Below are 16,748 nucleotides of genomic sequence, written 5' to 3' on the forward strand. Positions count from 1 at the left end.
GTGTCTACAATTTTTTCCGCCCCCCCCCCAAGCAAATTATGCAGCAAAAGCTCCAGAAGTCCTGAGACCAAGCCTCCTGAGGCGCTCAGCTTCCACCAAAGCGCTCTCTCACCAGCTCAGGCAGCTCATTCCACACACAGTTCTCAAAATGTGGCCTCCTGCTTAAATACATAACTGGAAGACGACCTGGGATGTTCTTCCCACCACGGTTGATACTGGGACCTCCAGGTTGTGAAAAATGCCTTTCAGGGGACTGAGGTCATACACCCAAACCAGGCCCTTTGCTGTCCAAATGGCACATTCAAGGTGTCCCACCCAAAGAGATGGACACAGCCCACAAGAAGCCAGGAACAGTGTCCAGAGCCTCTACCATCAGAAAGCCCCATTTACCATGGAACAGAAATAGCAGAGGGGAGGCTTTCAGTGGAAAATGTGATGAGAATAGAAAGCAAGAGAGTAAAAGCCCTGTCAGCACATTTCATAGACAGTCTTTTTAATGAGGAGATAAACAGATAAAGCTTTCAATCCATGTATGGAGCACTTTTTTTTTTAATTTGAAAAGAAGCTAACCAAGCACACAGGATTCAATAGAAAACAAAGGCTGCACAAAACATTTTCTGACAAGGCCTAAACAATCTGAAAAATGTCAGTTCTAGTGCCATGGAGAAAACGAAGGTTTTCCCCATTCCCTACCCACCCTATTTATTTTAATTACCTCTTCCTTTCAGATATCTGGCTGTGCAATGAAGTTCACAAGCCCATACAAAATCCAACCCCCAGTTCAGCGCAGGACCCAGCTTTGCTGCAGTAGCACTGGAAGGCAGAGCAAAGCCTGGGAGCAAGCTGACCTTCCCTCCTGGGGACAGAAACAAGCCACACCGCTTAGATCCAGACCTCCCCAGGTGCCAGAGAGCTCCACTGGCATGGCAAGACTTGGTTCTTATTACACAATTGCCAGCTATAGTATCTGCCACCCTCTACAACCATTTGATAATACGCTGGGTTAGCTGAAATCAAGTTAATTTTCCATGCAGTTCAAATCTTTTCTTCTTAGTAACTACCACAGTCTTTTGGTTTGGATTTAGTATGAGAATAATGTGATAGCAACCAAGCTTCCCATGCTTTTTTTTCAGTAGTTAGGCTATGTTTTGGAGTAGGTACAAAAAGAATGTAAGGACTCATGTATTTTGGCTGTTGTCAGGGAGACCAAGGACTTTTTCAACTGTCCAGCTGCAGGTGCAAAACAGCAGCAAGGATGGAGAATAACAGGACAGCACCTACAGTGACACCCAGGCTGGTCCATGGGATATTCTCTACCATTAGCATCACATTCAGTATTTAGCTAGAGCCGGCTCTTACAGGTCCTAGTTGCAGGCTGGGGGTAAACCATGGCAGATGTGCAAAGAAGCTGTCCTGCCAATAACACACTAACTGTTTCTTCAGTCTGATGCAACACATTTAAACCCGAAAGTCAGTGTTCAAAAGCCAGCCTGAAGCTATTAAGCAACAAGAGAGATTTCTTCATATGAGGATCATTTTAAACACAGAATTTAAAAGACATGAGATGGGACCCAGACAAGCAACTTCACAAAGGAAAGCCCTACCTTCAGATGCCGCTCAGCAACAGCAAAGTGCTCTCCCACCAAGGTTTCTCCCGTTGTAACCTGGAATGGTAACCTCAGACGGGGGGTGATGCCTTTTCTTCACTGGCCCCTTGAACTTTCCCCTCTTCCTGTTGACACTCACCCTTTGGGTGGAATCTCCAAATGAGTGATTATCTCCCATGCACAAAGAGATTAAATGCCAGCAGCCTCCAGTGAAAGGCTTTATATCACCTATGCTATGCTCTCCTGGGTAGCATAGCATACATGGCATCTTCAAAGATAAATGATTTAGGGGGATTTTCAGCACAATCAGAATCTGCTCTGCAAGTACAACCACAGCTTTATCCCTGCTGCTATAAGAAACCATGTGCGTACGTATAGCAATGGACTTTGACCTAGACAAGGTGATATATATCTACACAAAATCCAAACTTAAAAATGGAAGCAAAACCAGTTTAATATACGAAATCCAACTAAGTGAGAATCATACTCTACAGGAAATAAATCTTGGTTTGGGGTTTTTATGTTTCAGAGATTGCATTTCAGGTTAGCAGAAGAAAACCATATCCTGAAGAGCCAGCCACAGAAATCCATTACAAACACATATACACTTAAATATGAGACATGGCTGCCAGAGATATTCAACAAACTGCAAACATACTGCATATTCAACCATCTTGAATAGTCCCCAGGGACCACTTTCTATGGTAATATTCAAGATGTGTGTTACCATATAGCAAGTAGCACAATTCCATAACCTGTTACCCAGGCTATACACACCATGCAATTCAAAGCATGTATGTTTATTATTTTGAAGTAGAGCTAAAAACTGCCTCCTGCATATAGTTATTCATACAGAAAAGCAGAATTAAATCATTGCCTACATGTCAGATGAAATAAAGTCTAATATTTCCTAATATATAACAGCTAGGCCAAAATTCTCTCTAGACATGAAGAGTCATGATCAGAGCAGTGACTCGACGATCCTTGTGGGTCCCTTCCAACTCAGGACATTCAATTACTGTGATTCCACACCAAGGCAGACCCCCAGAGTGGTATTTCAGCCACCCGCCCTGGCTCCCTGCACAGCAGAGCCCGTTTCAGACCCGCTGGTGCAATGGCCCAGCTCAGCTCCCGCCTCTGCCCACAACAGGAGCCGGCGGCACCATTCCGCACGATGCCCATTTTGCTCCGTGTTCTCTTGAATGAAGATGCTGTGGTACGTGACTATACACATCTTCAAGGCTGTATAATGCAGTCTGAATACAACCACTCCAACTCCCGCTTTCTCATCTTGATTTGCTCAAATAGCTAGTTAGAAGGGTATTCTTCCCAAATGACAGCTTAAGCGAACATTTGAGTTTGTTTTACAAATTCTTGCATCCTTGCTTCTATTTTGCAGAAGCAAGCTGGGCTAGATTAACAAGAGCAGTGTAATAAGGGAAGCAACAAATTCATCACCACTCAGGCTTCAAGTCCGCAGAGGTTTGAACAGCCTACCCAAAAGTTCTAGGCACAAAAGCTTTCCGTTCACACCAGGGAGACCTCATTACAGGAATTCCTATGTGAAATTTTCAGTCTGAATTGAGTAAGAGACCAGATAAGATAACAAGGACACAGCCTATTTTCAAAAACCTCTTCAAAATATACATGCTCTCTGAACAGATGCAGAAGTTAATAAACCTACCTAGGACTACAGACGGATCCATTAGTTGCACCAGTGGTTGCGCCTGAGATCATGGAATAAGCCCAGAAAAATGGGAAACTGCAAAACGAAGTACTCACAGCAAAGCCGACTGTCTGCAGTATCCCAATTTATTCTAATAGTTGGCCATTTCAACATGAAGTATGATCTCTGTCCTGCATCCTAACCCTAACTTTTGAGATATGCCCTGTACTGCCCTCCTCCAACACCTTTGTTTAATTTGAAAGCTGACTTTGGTATTGAGAAACCTGAGTATGCTACTTATTAAATTGTTGAAAAGGAATTCAACAGTTAAGCACTTTTTTCACCTCGGTATTTCATCTGGTCCAGAGCATTCACCTCTCACTCCCATCAGTAAAGGAATTTGTTAATGGACTTTGCTTCAGTCCCACTCACTTTCATGGCATCCATCTACAGCAAGGAAGTTTCTACACAGATGGCAAATTTCCAGTGTTTGCTTTCAGACTGCTCATCATGAAAAATATAGATATATTCTTTAACTATTATATAAATCAGAGCCATAACTCAAAGCCACAAGTAATTACCTTCTCTGGACAACATTCAACAACTCATTCCCTTTCTCCCTGGCCTGCCAGCTGCCTTCAGCACAAGCAGCCACGTTCCTCCTTTTAATTGTCCGCTCCTTTGTTTCTTGTGGTTTAGTCTTTTCCCATTTTTCTCCCCATCTTTCCCACTCTGGCTTCTTACAGGGGTTATACGGGACTCCATCCCTGGCTTTTTGCTCTCTGCACTCTGCTCAGCTTCCTGCTGGGAGACAAAACTCCCCCTGAGATCTTTTTATTGTGATCAGTAGGAGTGCAGCATCCTCAACCCTTTAAAAAAAACCAAACAAACAACCACCAAAACCCTGTGTTTTCAGTATTCTCAAACATAAACATAAAATAAACAACTTGACATGGATGACTCAGATTAGCTCTCCTTTTCAGTCTTGCTCTCCATCCTAAATGTCTTGGATAGCTTCCATTTTTTGACAATGTTCAGGCATTACTTTAAGTGAAACACTGCCAAAAAAGGCAGACTCCAAGCATACTCTACCACATTTTCTGATTGCTGGAGACGTGAGACGTGGCCACTGACGGACAGACTCAGCTACACAGGGCTGCTTTCTGCTTAACTCTTTCTCCAGATCATTCTGTCCAGGTTGTGCTTGTGGATTCCTTGCAAAGAAAGCAGCAAAGATGTGCTTTTCCCACCATTCCTAGTATCAAAGCTCATATGCAAGGACAGGAGTTGGACTCGATGATCCTTGTGGGTCCCTCCCAACTCAGGACATTCTACGATTCTCATAATGAAGTCTGTGTTCCGGTAATGCTAATGTTTCCTTTTTTGAGACACATACTGCTGCTTTGGTCAGATTTAGCTCCCCCAGCCCTCCAGCTTTTCCAATGTACTTCAAATCATTGCTTTCCTTCTGGTTTTGCACTTCTTCAATGCCTCCTTCAGGCTTATGCTTATTTTGACTTTCAAGAACTATATTGCGCTACTGAAGTGTCAGCTCCAGTCTCAGGTTGGCCAACCGGTCTAGATGCCGTTGTTCACTGCGTAAATTCACAACGTACACCAATACGATTTTTCTTGAATGAGTTAACCATTCATTCGGCCACCTACAACACACATCCGTCTTTCCTCACAGCTTTTGCAGTGCTCGACCAGTAATTTTTGCTTCTTGCCCATCATAGTGATCCTCTTGTCAGGGTTATACACCCTACAAAGATGGTGGAAGAAAAAGCTTTCACTGGGTTCAGCGCTATACAATCTTGACTCAACACCAGCCAATGTAACCCTACATTTATTAAAAACTGGCCACAAAATAGCTCAAAATATTCCCAAATATTATTATAACTGAAAATACTCTCAACTAGTTAATAAAAAACGTTCCCTGCCCAATTGCTGCTTTTTACTTTGGAAGTCTGTCACAATAATAGCAGCACTGATACCAGCATATGGAACAGACTGCAGTATTTTAAAGTTGCCAACAAGTTTAAACAAACAAATTGCAGAAATTAGAGTTTAAGCAAAACTTTCTCCCCAGAAACAAATACTGACACTGGATACAAAATATGAAAATGCAAAGCCAACACAAACACCGAAGGAGACAAAACAAAACCAGGCAGGAATTCCATTTTGGCATAAGTGACAACAGTTTTATGCCTGGCTCACAAAGCTGCGGTTTCACTTCTGAAAAATTAAGTGTCTGTACCCCCAGGTCGGTTCTGAAGCACCTGGCAGGACTGAGGAGGATGATGTAAAGTGCCGCGTTCCCTCTGCCCAGTGACTCACCAGGCAGATGCTCGCCAGAGCTTTTCTGGTGGTGTTTTAATAGTTTCATGCAGGGCAGACTGGCAGCTCCCGGGGGCTGCTCTTCTGAGTAAATATTACACTGGCAGATTACAGACTCCACGAGTGGACAAGCCTTGGAGGCAAAACCCAGGGTGTGCAACTTCAATGATAGAGACTTGCTTTGATGTGACCTACAGGATTAACCGTAATCCTGGTGTGACTAAATATGTTATTTGCCATCTTTACTGCCCAAGAAGGAAAATTTAATGACACCTCTACTTCTTTTCACTCTTCCAGGCTAGCAAAAGACTGGGCAAAAGATAATACGCAGTGCACTCAGACCCCATTTCACACTAGCTGGTTACTTTCCCCCCTTGTTTGGATGGATGCTGATGCAAAACTATCAAGACATTAATAAAAGAGCAATCCAACTGTCAGGAAATTAATAAAAGAGCAATCCAGGCATCCTTATTATTATTTCCTCTGAACAAAATGCATTCTGTAGTCCTCAGCTCCATGTGAGCTGTTGCCACGCACTCAGAAATCGGCTCCATTTGCCTATGCAGACACTGCACAGACAGAAAGGAGCCCTCTTATGCACAGAGCCCTTTGAGTCACCCAACATGAGCCATTCAAATCAAAACACGCATAACGAGAACAAGTCAATCTTGAAGCACTGTCATTACATTGCCAAGCCAAAATGCAAAAGCTATGCATCTGAACAGTGAGCTCTGGCTGAAGTAGCAGCCCATCACCTGAAAATGCTGCTTTAAGAACATGCTGAATGTAGCACAAAATGTTGTGAATTTATTTTGCTATGGGACACAATCACTGCAGGCTAACATTAAATATGGCCACTGCAAGGGAAGCAGCAAGCAATAAGGCAGATTACAAATAACCAAATCTTATCTCACGACCTTTTCAATCAGATGCTAAGTAGCAACTTATCTCAGTGGCAGATCATCGGTATCATCAAGGTTGCTCCATCAGATTCTTCCTACAGTCCAGTCTAATATTACATCAGCAGGTCAAGCAAGGACACAGCCCCTTAACTTTCTGCTTTAATTGAGACTTTGCAAAAGAGGAGTGATTTCCTAGAGCTTTTTTCTCTGCTCGGAGAAGGCCACCATATTCACACTTAACTATCCGTAGTGCTTACGGGCAATGCCTAAGTGGTCCAGGACCAGGTTCTCCCAAAGACATTCCCTATGGGCTCTCCTACGGCATTGCTTGTGCTGAGCAGGGTCTCAGTACTCTGAGCCGGACTAAGCGCATCTCGCCCAGATGGTTTCATTTTAACAGTCAGTACACAACGGACTCTGGCTTAAGTCCCTTCTGGCCATATCTCCTAGAATTAACTTCAAGAACTTGAGGCAAAGAGTCCCATCTATACATAGTCTGGCTTTGCCTCAGCCCGAACGCTACAAGCTGAGAAGTTTTGGTTGCACACAGTTAAGTAGCGGATAAGAAACCAATCACTTCAGACAGCACCGCATCATTATTCAGAAGCTATCCAGATCACAGCAAAATCCGGGACCATAAGAACACACAGGCTCCTGAGCCTAGGCAGATACTTTTCAACTTAATTGCTTTTCCTGCTCTACAGATTACCCCAAAGTAATTTGTCCCAGTCTGCATTCCTTCAACTGCTTGCTCACGGTAAGTACCTGCTTATTTAGCTGTCCTCGGTCACGTACGCAGCTTGTGCAGCTCCCTGCCCATGCTTTGCCTTGCCTGGAAATTAAGCAGCTCTTTCTCGGGCTGATTTTGAACAACATTACACTCTGCCTCACGGTTGAAAGCAAACTCATACAGAAGGTCTGACAGGCCACAAGACCATTTAGTGGAGAGGAAAACAGCACCCAGGGTAAACAGGCTAAACTGGCCTATAAAAACACTTTGCACACTCCTAGGAGGAAACCTTTGTTAAGTGTTAGAGGCTTTAAGCAATGGGAAATCGCATGCCTAAATAACCCTGTGGAGTTGTACCCCCACATCAAGGCTCAAAGGCTTTAGCCCCACATTGCAGCACAGCCGTGTTCCGGCACAACGGCCGGCTGGTCCCGGGAAGAAAAATCAGCGCTGCCCTACCCAGATCTAAAAGAAGGTGCTTTGTCTAATTGCTCAGCTTAAAACAGCCTCACAGAAGTCCAGCTCGGTAGCTCCTACAAGAAAGCTATAGGATTTCCTCAGTATACATTAGTCTATTATCTCTTACAGTCAATAATGTGAAATTTGGTGCCGTGTTTACAGGCAGGGTGCTGACTGCACAGCAGGATGCACCTTGAGCGAGGTATAAAATACCAACTGCTACCTGCTTCTGTCCCGGATAAAACTCCCAAGATAGGAAATCCCAGCGTCCACACCTTTGCATTGATGAAAACAGACGGATGATTCAATTCCTATGCATGCAGAAAAAAGAACTTCTTTCGTTATCAGCCTCCCATGGCCATTTTTGCCACACAGCCTTGAATAACCTAGACAGAGGAAGTAAATTCAGTTTCACTTCTCTTTTGTTGTTATTCAACATTAAGTCCTGCTATTAGTCAGATGTAGAAACTTCATTTTTCACTGAAGTGCCTGGATCTTCATTCCCATTCGTAGCACCCCAGTGGCCGCAGCAGCTACGTAAGGACCAGCAAAGCAGAGAGGGCATAAAACTTTGGTACTGCTAACATACAGCACATCAGACATTTTATCAAGACTAAACCACAACAGCTACAGCAAAACCCCATCTCTTGTGCCCATTTCTCGCTGTCTGCATTTAAGTCTGTTGCAGCCTGTCAAGTATCTGGAAGCTTTTCCTGCCATCTGTTTCCTTCCTCCGAGGGTGCAGCAGTTTTCCATCATTGCTCCCTCACAAAAAATGTCTTTATTTCTGTGAATCTTAAGAATTATTTTTTAAACAGGCTGTGTATTTGGAAGCTGCCTGTGCAGACTGTAATAATTGTCATTGACTTGGATTGATAAAGTTCACCCTGTTACATATCTCTGCCTCCATCCTCACAGAGTCACACCAAAATCTATTTTCCCCACCCTTGCTTTGTGAACAGGTCATGTTAAATCCAACCAGTTAAAGCGGCAAGAACACACCAAGCTGTTTCCAGAATGCAGTGGCTTGCTTGCTCCCTCCCACAAAAAGCTGTCACACCAATTACCAAACCAATTAAGAGCAACTAAGCAAGAAGACAGATTTGTAGAAATACTTGCTTGAGTTTCAGCGCCGAGTGGTACTTCTATTGTTGCCCTTTGAACACCAAAGTTTACAACAGATTATTAATGGTACCTTTTCTGTAGCGCAGATGAGCATCTGTCTCCTCTCTGTATGTAAATATTGCCCTTTTCCTCGCTTCCTACAGAAGGCACCTCAGGATTTTACCATTTCAGGAAACAGGCTGCCCTAAATATTTAAGGATCCTTTTGGAGTTTTACAGCAAATAGCCCTACAGATACATAAACATCTACTTGTAGTTATAACAATGTCTCATTTTTCCATAATGCAGAAGGTATATTACATAGCAAACTGTCCTTAAAACAACAAAAAATAACACAGCACCTTAAATCATAAGTAATACCCTTGAATAAACAGTGAATTAAAAAAGAAGGTCATTTAAATAATTTACTTTCTGCAGCTACTAGCTTTGATAACCAAAACTGGGGATGGGCTGGCTACTTAGCACTCATTTTTCCTTTTTTTTTTTTTTTTTTTTTTTTTTAATACTGCAGCACTGTTGCAGAAAAAGGAGTACAGGATTTCTCATAGGCAAACATTTTCATTTTAAACGTGAGGCTAAATAACTTGTAGTGGAACATTTACCTTAAGAATACCATTGTAAAAGAGTCAGCGAAAACACTGTGGTATTAATATCACATTTGGAAGTAAAGACCAAAATATCTGTTTAGAGTATACTTTGCAGCAGGACCTCAGAAAGCAAAGGGGAACAAAAAAAATGTCCTGCATCAGGTGCATCTATTGTATCTGAGAGTTTTAATAATAATGTCTTTACATAATCTCACTGGAAAACACCAGGACAATCTGACCTACATGTTTTAAATAACCTGATGCTTCTACTTTATGGAGAAGCTGGTATTAAACCATTAAGCTAATAGTCAGAGCTGGCTACTGTTTGGGTTTTAATAAGATCTGGCCCCAGCTGATGAAGTACAGTGAGAAAGACCTTTGCAAATGGAAGCTTCGCGTGAAAACCTGGTCATGGTAACACCAACTCAATTTTCCTTCTTAAAAAGAGGCCATGAAGCCAGCACACTAAGCTGATTTGCTCCATCTATTAAAAGATATCAATACCCACCCATGTTCCAGCAGGTTGTGGGACCAAAGGCATTTCCAGCATAAGGATGCTTCCCAGAAGAGTGTATGTTTTGCTGTTCACATAAAGAGAGCAGAGCCTTACCCATATTCTCCATATTTAGAATACTGAGGAACTACCATGTGCCACGCTACCTGCTAAAGCAAAAAAGAGCAATAAAATTCAGCACATCTGCCTCTACACTGCAGAAGTGGTTGTTGTAGAAGTCAGAGCTGAAATATTTGTAATGGTGAAATTGTGCAAGAAAACTAGGAGAAGGCAGTGTTGACAGGAGGAAAAAAAAAGAGAGAGAGAGAAAAAAAAGGAGGGGAAAAAAAAAAGGCATTCTTCCAATTAACTCCAAACTGCCAGGCACTGCTTGCCTCCCTTTTTCCACCCTCACAAGCTCCCTGCTATGAAAAGGCAGCTTCAGTGCAGCCGTCCCTCCCCACACATCCGTACCAAGGGGGTTTGTATCCTCCAGGTCGCCTCTCCAGCATCACTGCTTTCCCATGACCAGAGAACAGCAGTAATTCACAGCATCACTGAACAGCAGACTGGGACATGCGGGACAAATGAGCACTGTTAGATTTGGAATGCTACAGACTGCAAGATGAGCCCCGCAGTTTGGTCTGCGACCACTGGGCTGGCTGAAGCTGCTGCCTCTGCTTATTAGATGAAAGGGCTCTGTCTGCTCTACCCTCAAATTCCCTTCTATCTTCTACCTGGTCTTCCTCCAAAGCCAACACGATTCTGGACAGCAATGCCTAAGATGTTTCCCAAGGGCTTCGTTACATGGCAACTCCCGAGGCGCAAAGAGAAAGCACTGAGCTCAATGTTCAACCTTGCTTAATTCCATCATTTTTACAGCAAAGGCTTATCTGCCTACCCTACAGCACAGCCAACGTCAGTGGTTAAAAGGCACTACAATTTAAGAAATTGAGCTGTCTTCTGGTTTTCTAGTGTTTACAGCACATTCAGTTCATGTTTTCAAGTTCTCCTGTGCTCAAAAATGCTGGAATTCTTTTTAATCAAATATTTTATAAGATTCACAAAAATACTTGAAAAATGTGGAATGCATTCTTTGAATACAAGCCCAGCAACACTCCATATTTGTAGCATCTCACAAAGACCTTCAAAGAAAAAGTCCTCTCTAAAATGGCAAGCAAACAGCAGAGCACTTTCAACTCCCTAAAGGTAGATTTGCTTTGGGTTCAGATGTTTGGGGCGAGCTATGCTGTCTGCACAACCCTAACCATTGCTTTCCATCTGGATTTCCCTTGAGAAACTTAATTAAAATCAAGTTAAAACCCTACCTCCAGCATCAGGGAGATAATTGAAATCCAGGCAGTCCCAAGACTCTCCTCAAATTGAGGAGTTGCTAAACCAAAATGTAAAGCTGCGGCGAGATGTTTATATTAATTATACTAACCAACCATCAAGGGGCTCCTATCTGAGGGCACTTTTCCATGGATAATTCATGGCAGCTTTTGAACGATGATCCATAATACACTGTGCATTCCTCAACAACACGAACAAGCTGTTACAGCTACTTCAGGCTTCCAGTATCAAAGTGCAGTGGCTGCTTAACTCCCCAAAGGAACCAATCTGTCAAATATTATCTTGCAGTGGCTCCTTTGTCAAAACGGAGGGGCATTTAATGGTTTCGTTTCCAGCAAAGTACTGCCTTTTAAACACTCCCAAATTATCACCATCCAATGAAGATACCAATGAGCTAACAGCCTGAATTTTCAGGCAAAAACGTCTTTGAACTTCTTTTAATAAATACCTCAGTGTTCAACTGCTTTTTGCAATCCCTCCTTACTAGGTTTTGGCCACTTTGGGTTTTCCCCCTTGAGGTTCCACCCAGCAAAGCTTTTTGCAATTCCTCTATATGAAACTACACAGAAGAGTTACACCAATACAGTTGGTAAATATGTCCCCCTTATATGGGTAAATCAATTTAATTGACTAGCCACAAAGTTAATCAATTAGATTAACGGTTGACCTACTTAAAGATAGGGGAAAGTATCTTATACCTATTTTGTAGAAAATAACGTGCAACACAGCATCACCGCATAAGCAGCCAGGCAGTCCAGACTGGGAGAACGCTGGGTTCAATGGGACCCAAAGGACTCAATTTTACACTGATGCGTTCACATGAAGTTTGCAGTCTTGGGGGAGGAAAAGCAGCAGGACAAAGTCTCTCTGTGAAATCCGGAAAGCTATCTGCTCAACACACCGAGTTTTTCCCCACAGGGCAACTCAAACGATCATCAAAATTTGCCCCTTTGAATTTTCGCAGAGCTCTTCAGAGTTTGTGGCTTGAGGGTTAACAAGTAGAGCGGAAGCAAACACTACAATTCCCTATTGCATGGTCAACTTGCTTTGAAAACCTCTCCCAAAAAGACAACGGCGTGAAGTCCTGCGGACCCGCATTTCTCGCTGCTGCATCTATGCCTGTATAAGCCATCTATCCTGCGGCGAGCTACGGCACAAGAGGTTTATCTGCATTGCCCCCCAACTGCAGTCAGCAGTTCTCATTGCTCGCATGGCCAAGAGCCCTACTTCTGTCTAGGCATCCATTTATTGGACATCTGATTTTCTAACCCACTTTTTCCTATTCAACTGACAGCATTTTAGGGCCATGCTGAATTAACAGTTGATTCACATTGTTATTCCAAACTGTCCGTTTACATAGGGGGAAAGGCGTGGGGCTTTCGTTGTTGCCATTTTGGTTTCAGAATAACAAGCTTTGTTGGGAGAAACAGTGCTTCAGACAAAGGCTATGGGTTCATGCTCCACAACAGGGCAAGCAGCAGCAGCTCTGCTCAATCCGTCTCCACGCGACACGCCAGCTCCTCAGTCTGCGGCGCGGTGTCACACCTGCATCGCTGGCTGACGGCAGCCACTAGAGTAGAAAGCCCATGCAAGTCTTTTGATGAAAGGCCCCTGTGCCACTGCTGTGCTACTCAAAAAGACCTATTTGTACTGGAAGCTGGAGCTAGAGCAATCCTAACAAGTCATTCCTTCAGCTATTTGTCAATCGCCATGTGGGTACATTGATGAAGGCTGCACTGTCTCCTAGTGAAATGTGCTTTCCTTCTATGCAGTCAATCTGAATGTCATAATTCTAGCTCGTATCGGACTACGTGTAACATCACTTATAATTAACAAACCTCAAAAGCAGCAAATAATTCTTATTATGAGACACAAATGAACAAACGATGTCAGGTTTTATGACAAGGCAGTTGCGCCACAGGCGATGCATCAAACAGCTATGTGACATTAAACTTTCTTCTGGAGAAACAGTCACCTGCTCTCTATTAATTTATTATTTGATATTTAAGGACTGACAGCACTGGAAAAGGAGTCATTCCATGAGACAGATAGCTGTCCTGCCTCTGGGGGAAACGCCGTTACTGTCATGGAAAGAGATTTAAGGCTCGTGTGCCGTCAGCCTGCGTCTGCCCCGAGCAGCTGTTCAGAAACCCCCCGCAACCATTCCTCAGGAAACCACAGACTCAACGGCACAGCCAGAAGTTTCCAAAGACATGAAAAGCATCTCTCATCCCTCAAGAGAATGTGGGTAAACAGAGAGAAGAACGAACAAGGAGGAGAAGCAGAGCGAATAGTTGGAGTCGAGGCCAGCTTCTGCAGAATGCCTCTCGCACGAGGCAGTTCAAGGCAGGAGGACATCATGAGAACGACTCTGCTTTGCAAGGTAAGTTAGGACAATTCACTCATGGTTCTTGTACTTGCAAGGCAGACCAGCACATTTCATTCAATATATAATACACACGGAGAAAAATAAATTTGTAATTTGTATTCTTACTTGCTCCCAAGAGTATCCTTTCCTTCCAGTTATGCAAAAATAAAGAAAAACTCATTCTGGCTGACTTTATTATTTTTTTTTCCCCCGACTTTTCTCCCCACTTTTCCCAAAGGCTTTTCCTGAGATACTCAGATGACTTCAGTTGCATACTTTCCCTTCAGTCCTGGTCCTCTGAGTAAATTTCAGGGTCTTCTAATGAGGTGTTGTCACACAATTTAGTTCTCAGAGTCACCTGAACAGTAGCGTTGTGCAAGGACAGCAGCAGTCCTTGGGATGGATTAATTTCACCCTCGACCAACAATAATTTCAATACCCACAATGCAAGATGAAAGCTAAGAAGAAGAAAAACAAATGGGGAACCTGATTACAGAGGAGTCCAGCTACCAATGCAGTAAGCAGAGCCTCCTGCCATTTCATTTTGTTGATATATTCAGCGATGGCACAGAGCAGGTACTGCTACTCCCTGCTGAATAGGAAATATGTGAGATAAGAGATCCGGAGTGTTGGGTTGCAAATTGTACATTATTTCCTAATCCTTTCAGACAAACTGACCACATTGTTGCTTTTCTGATGCCTGGCTTTCATTTCCTGGCAGATACCTATTCCCTAGCTTAGAGGTGTGAAGAAAGCTGGGTTTGAGATCTTGAAAGCAGCATGCCAGTACTTCTCAGCCCTTCCCCGACCCCTCTATCTCAAAAGCAGGAGTGTTGCTGGTCGAGTGCCATCCCGACCAGCTGGCCCTCTCAGCGCTCTTCACAGCTGTCTAATATCTTTGTATGACCTTCACGGTGCTAACCAAGCGTGGGGAGGACCAGGCAAACAACTCAAGAACACTAAAAATATCCCAGACTTGCATCAGTCACAGGACTACGGCCCTGCGGAGAGCACAAGTCGCTGCTCGCGTTGTGTCGCACCCCTGCTTTCCCAGCTCAAAGGGATTTGTGCATCAACTAGGCTCAGAGTCTTTCCTTTGGGTTATTTTAAAACGGCAGTGAAGAAATACAGATCTCTACTGCTGGGTTTTGTCCCATGACCAAATCAGAGTATTAGGAGGCAGCTCACTGATCCCAATCAGCATTGGCCATAATTCAGCGTTCAATAGTGTTCTTGTGCCATTGCACCACCACATCAAAGCTCTGCCACGATAGGTTATCCTCCCGTGATTTACTGAAACCAGGCTTCCTCTCAACAGTTTGTCAGAAGACGCAGCTGAGGAAAGCACTTGCTCAGTCCTTATCTTGGAAAGCCACCCCTCGCAGATGTGGAAACGCAGCCATACAAGCTCCATACTGAGCTAGGGAGTACCAGGAGCTGTCGGGAACAGCCCACAGGTGGATTCAGCTACTTATTTCCCATCTGGTTAAACTAAAATGCAACGTTAAGGATGGATGGGGGCTAAAAGGAAGTAAAAGAAAATAAACTATAAATTCCCGGGCCAGAAAGGGTTTCAGGCATTAAAGGGTGAGCAAAACATGTGAAGATGAGGAGAAGCTGACAAACGAAGCTCAGCATGAAAACCAACTTTTCTGCTAATGTGAATGCTTGCCCGCAAATGAAACCCTCTCACTACTGTCAGAAAAGCTGGTTATAGTAGAAAAAGCACCCGTATTTTCCCCTCAATTTTAAAGTGGTGACTCACAGAAACGCCTGTGCATTCCCCAAGCACACCAAACTTTGGTGCTTTTTTAATAACCTGCAAGAAAGCCTCCCAGGTGGCCAGTGACCCACAGGCAGGCAGTTCAGAGGAACGGGCGTGTGTGGGTGCACAGAGAATGAAAAGCCCCTTTTTTCCTGGGTATCCCCAGCAGCCGGTGCTGTGGAAGGGCTACGGCTGCACAGGCTGAGGGCAGCTGCTGTGGGACATAAATAGGCAACAGCTGTTTGGCCACATGCTCGTTGGGCTCCAAAGGGTTAAACTCTGTCACCATCCTGCACATGGAGATGCCTGGCCCCAGGGCAAGACCCTTCCCTCTGCCTGCAGTGTCACTGCTTCAGCCCTTTGGGATACAGGGAGGAGGATGAGAAGGGAAAAGGCTGCGTTGTTCTCAAGGAGCAGAAAAAATTCTCAAGATTTTTTTTTTTTTTTTGAAGACAAAGGCAAGGAGAACCTTGGAGGGAAGTGAAAACCCGTGCCATGAAGTACTCGGGGTGTGCCGAGCCAATGCTCCATCCCATTTGTCGTGACGGCACTAACGCAACACTGTGTGTGTCACTACTATTTCAGACCAACAAATCCAAGAACATTTTGGCGCACGGTGACAGCCACCCTCAGACACAAGAGATGCTTTCTCCTGCTATCACTGCACAGCTGGAAGTGGCTCCAAGGCCTGGAGCACCTCGTTGCTCAAGGAACACAACCCAGTCTCGCACCACAGCTGCCCACTGAAGTCTGGGGTTTTCCTTGGCACCCTTCTCTTTTCAGGGGACTGGTCGACACCTTCCCCCAGCTGCCACCACCATCCACAACACTCCAGTTTCTGTGGAGACAATCTCCTGACTGGGGCACACACAGGCAGCACTTTTTGGAAACAAACTCCTTGAAAGGAGTCGAGAGCAACCACAAACAGCAGCTTCACAACAAAATATAGAACACAGCCTCAGCCTGGTCTTCCTGTCAGCCACGAGCACAAGGAAAGGAGCATTTTGGGGGAATCATCTCAGACTGAGGTGAGACAGACTGACCCACTCGGTAGACAAATATAGCAGTGTATGGAGTGTTACAGGAGCAAAATGGAGCCTAAAATGTTTTTTGAATTGTGAACTTTAATCCTTCTCAAATCCTTCCAGCCATGTTGCAAGGATGGTTTATTTGCTGTTGTTTGTCGAAGTAACCAACAGAGCCCTTCCTCGGTTTCCCCCTCCCCTGGGGCTGGGACAGGGCAGACGGAGCTGCTGTCGCTGCTCCCACATCCAGCCGTAGCCACTTACCATCCCAAATAGTTTGCATTCTGCATCTACTGCCAGGAATGCATTCCTCTCATCGCATGGCAGTCATG

General features: G+C 44.2%; 1 protein-coding gene across 5 annotated transcripts in view; it reads right to left on the reverse strand.

Annotated features, from left to right (window-relative positions):
* Positions 1-16,748, reverse strand: part of MTSS1 (MTSS I-BAR domain containing 1) — a 127,122-nt gene that overhangs the window by 66,430 nt on the left and 43,944 nt on the right. The gene's annotated exons all lie outside the window — the stretch shown is intronic.

This window comes from Caloenas nicobarica, chromosome 2 (assembly GCF_036013445.1).
Source record: "Caloenas nicobarica isolate bCalNic1 chromosome 2, bCalNic1.hap1, whole genome shotgun sequence".
NCBI classification, from domain to species: domain Eukaryota; kingdom Metazoa; phylum Chordata; class Aves; order Columbiformes; family Columbidae; genus Caloenas; species Caloenas nicobarica.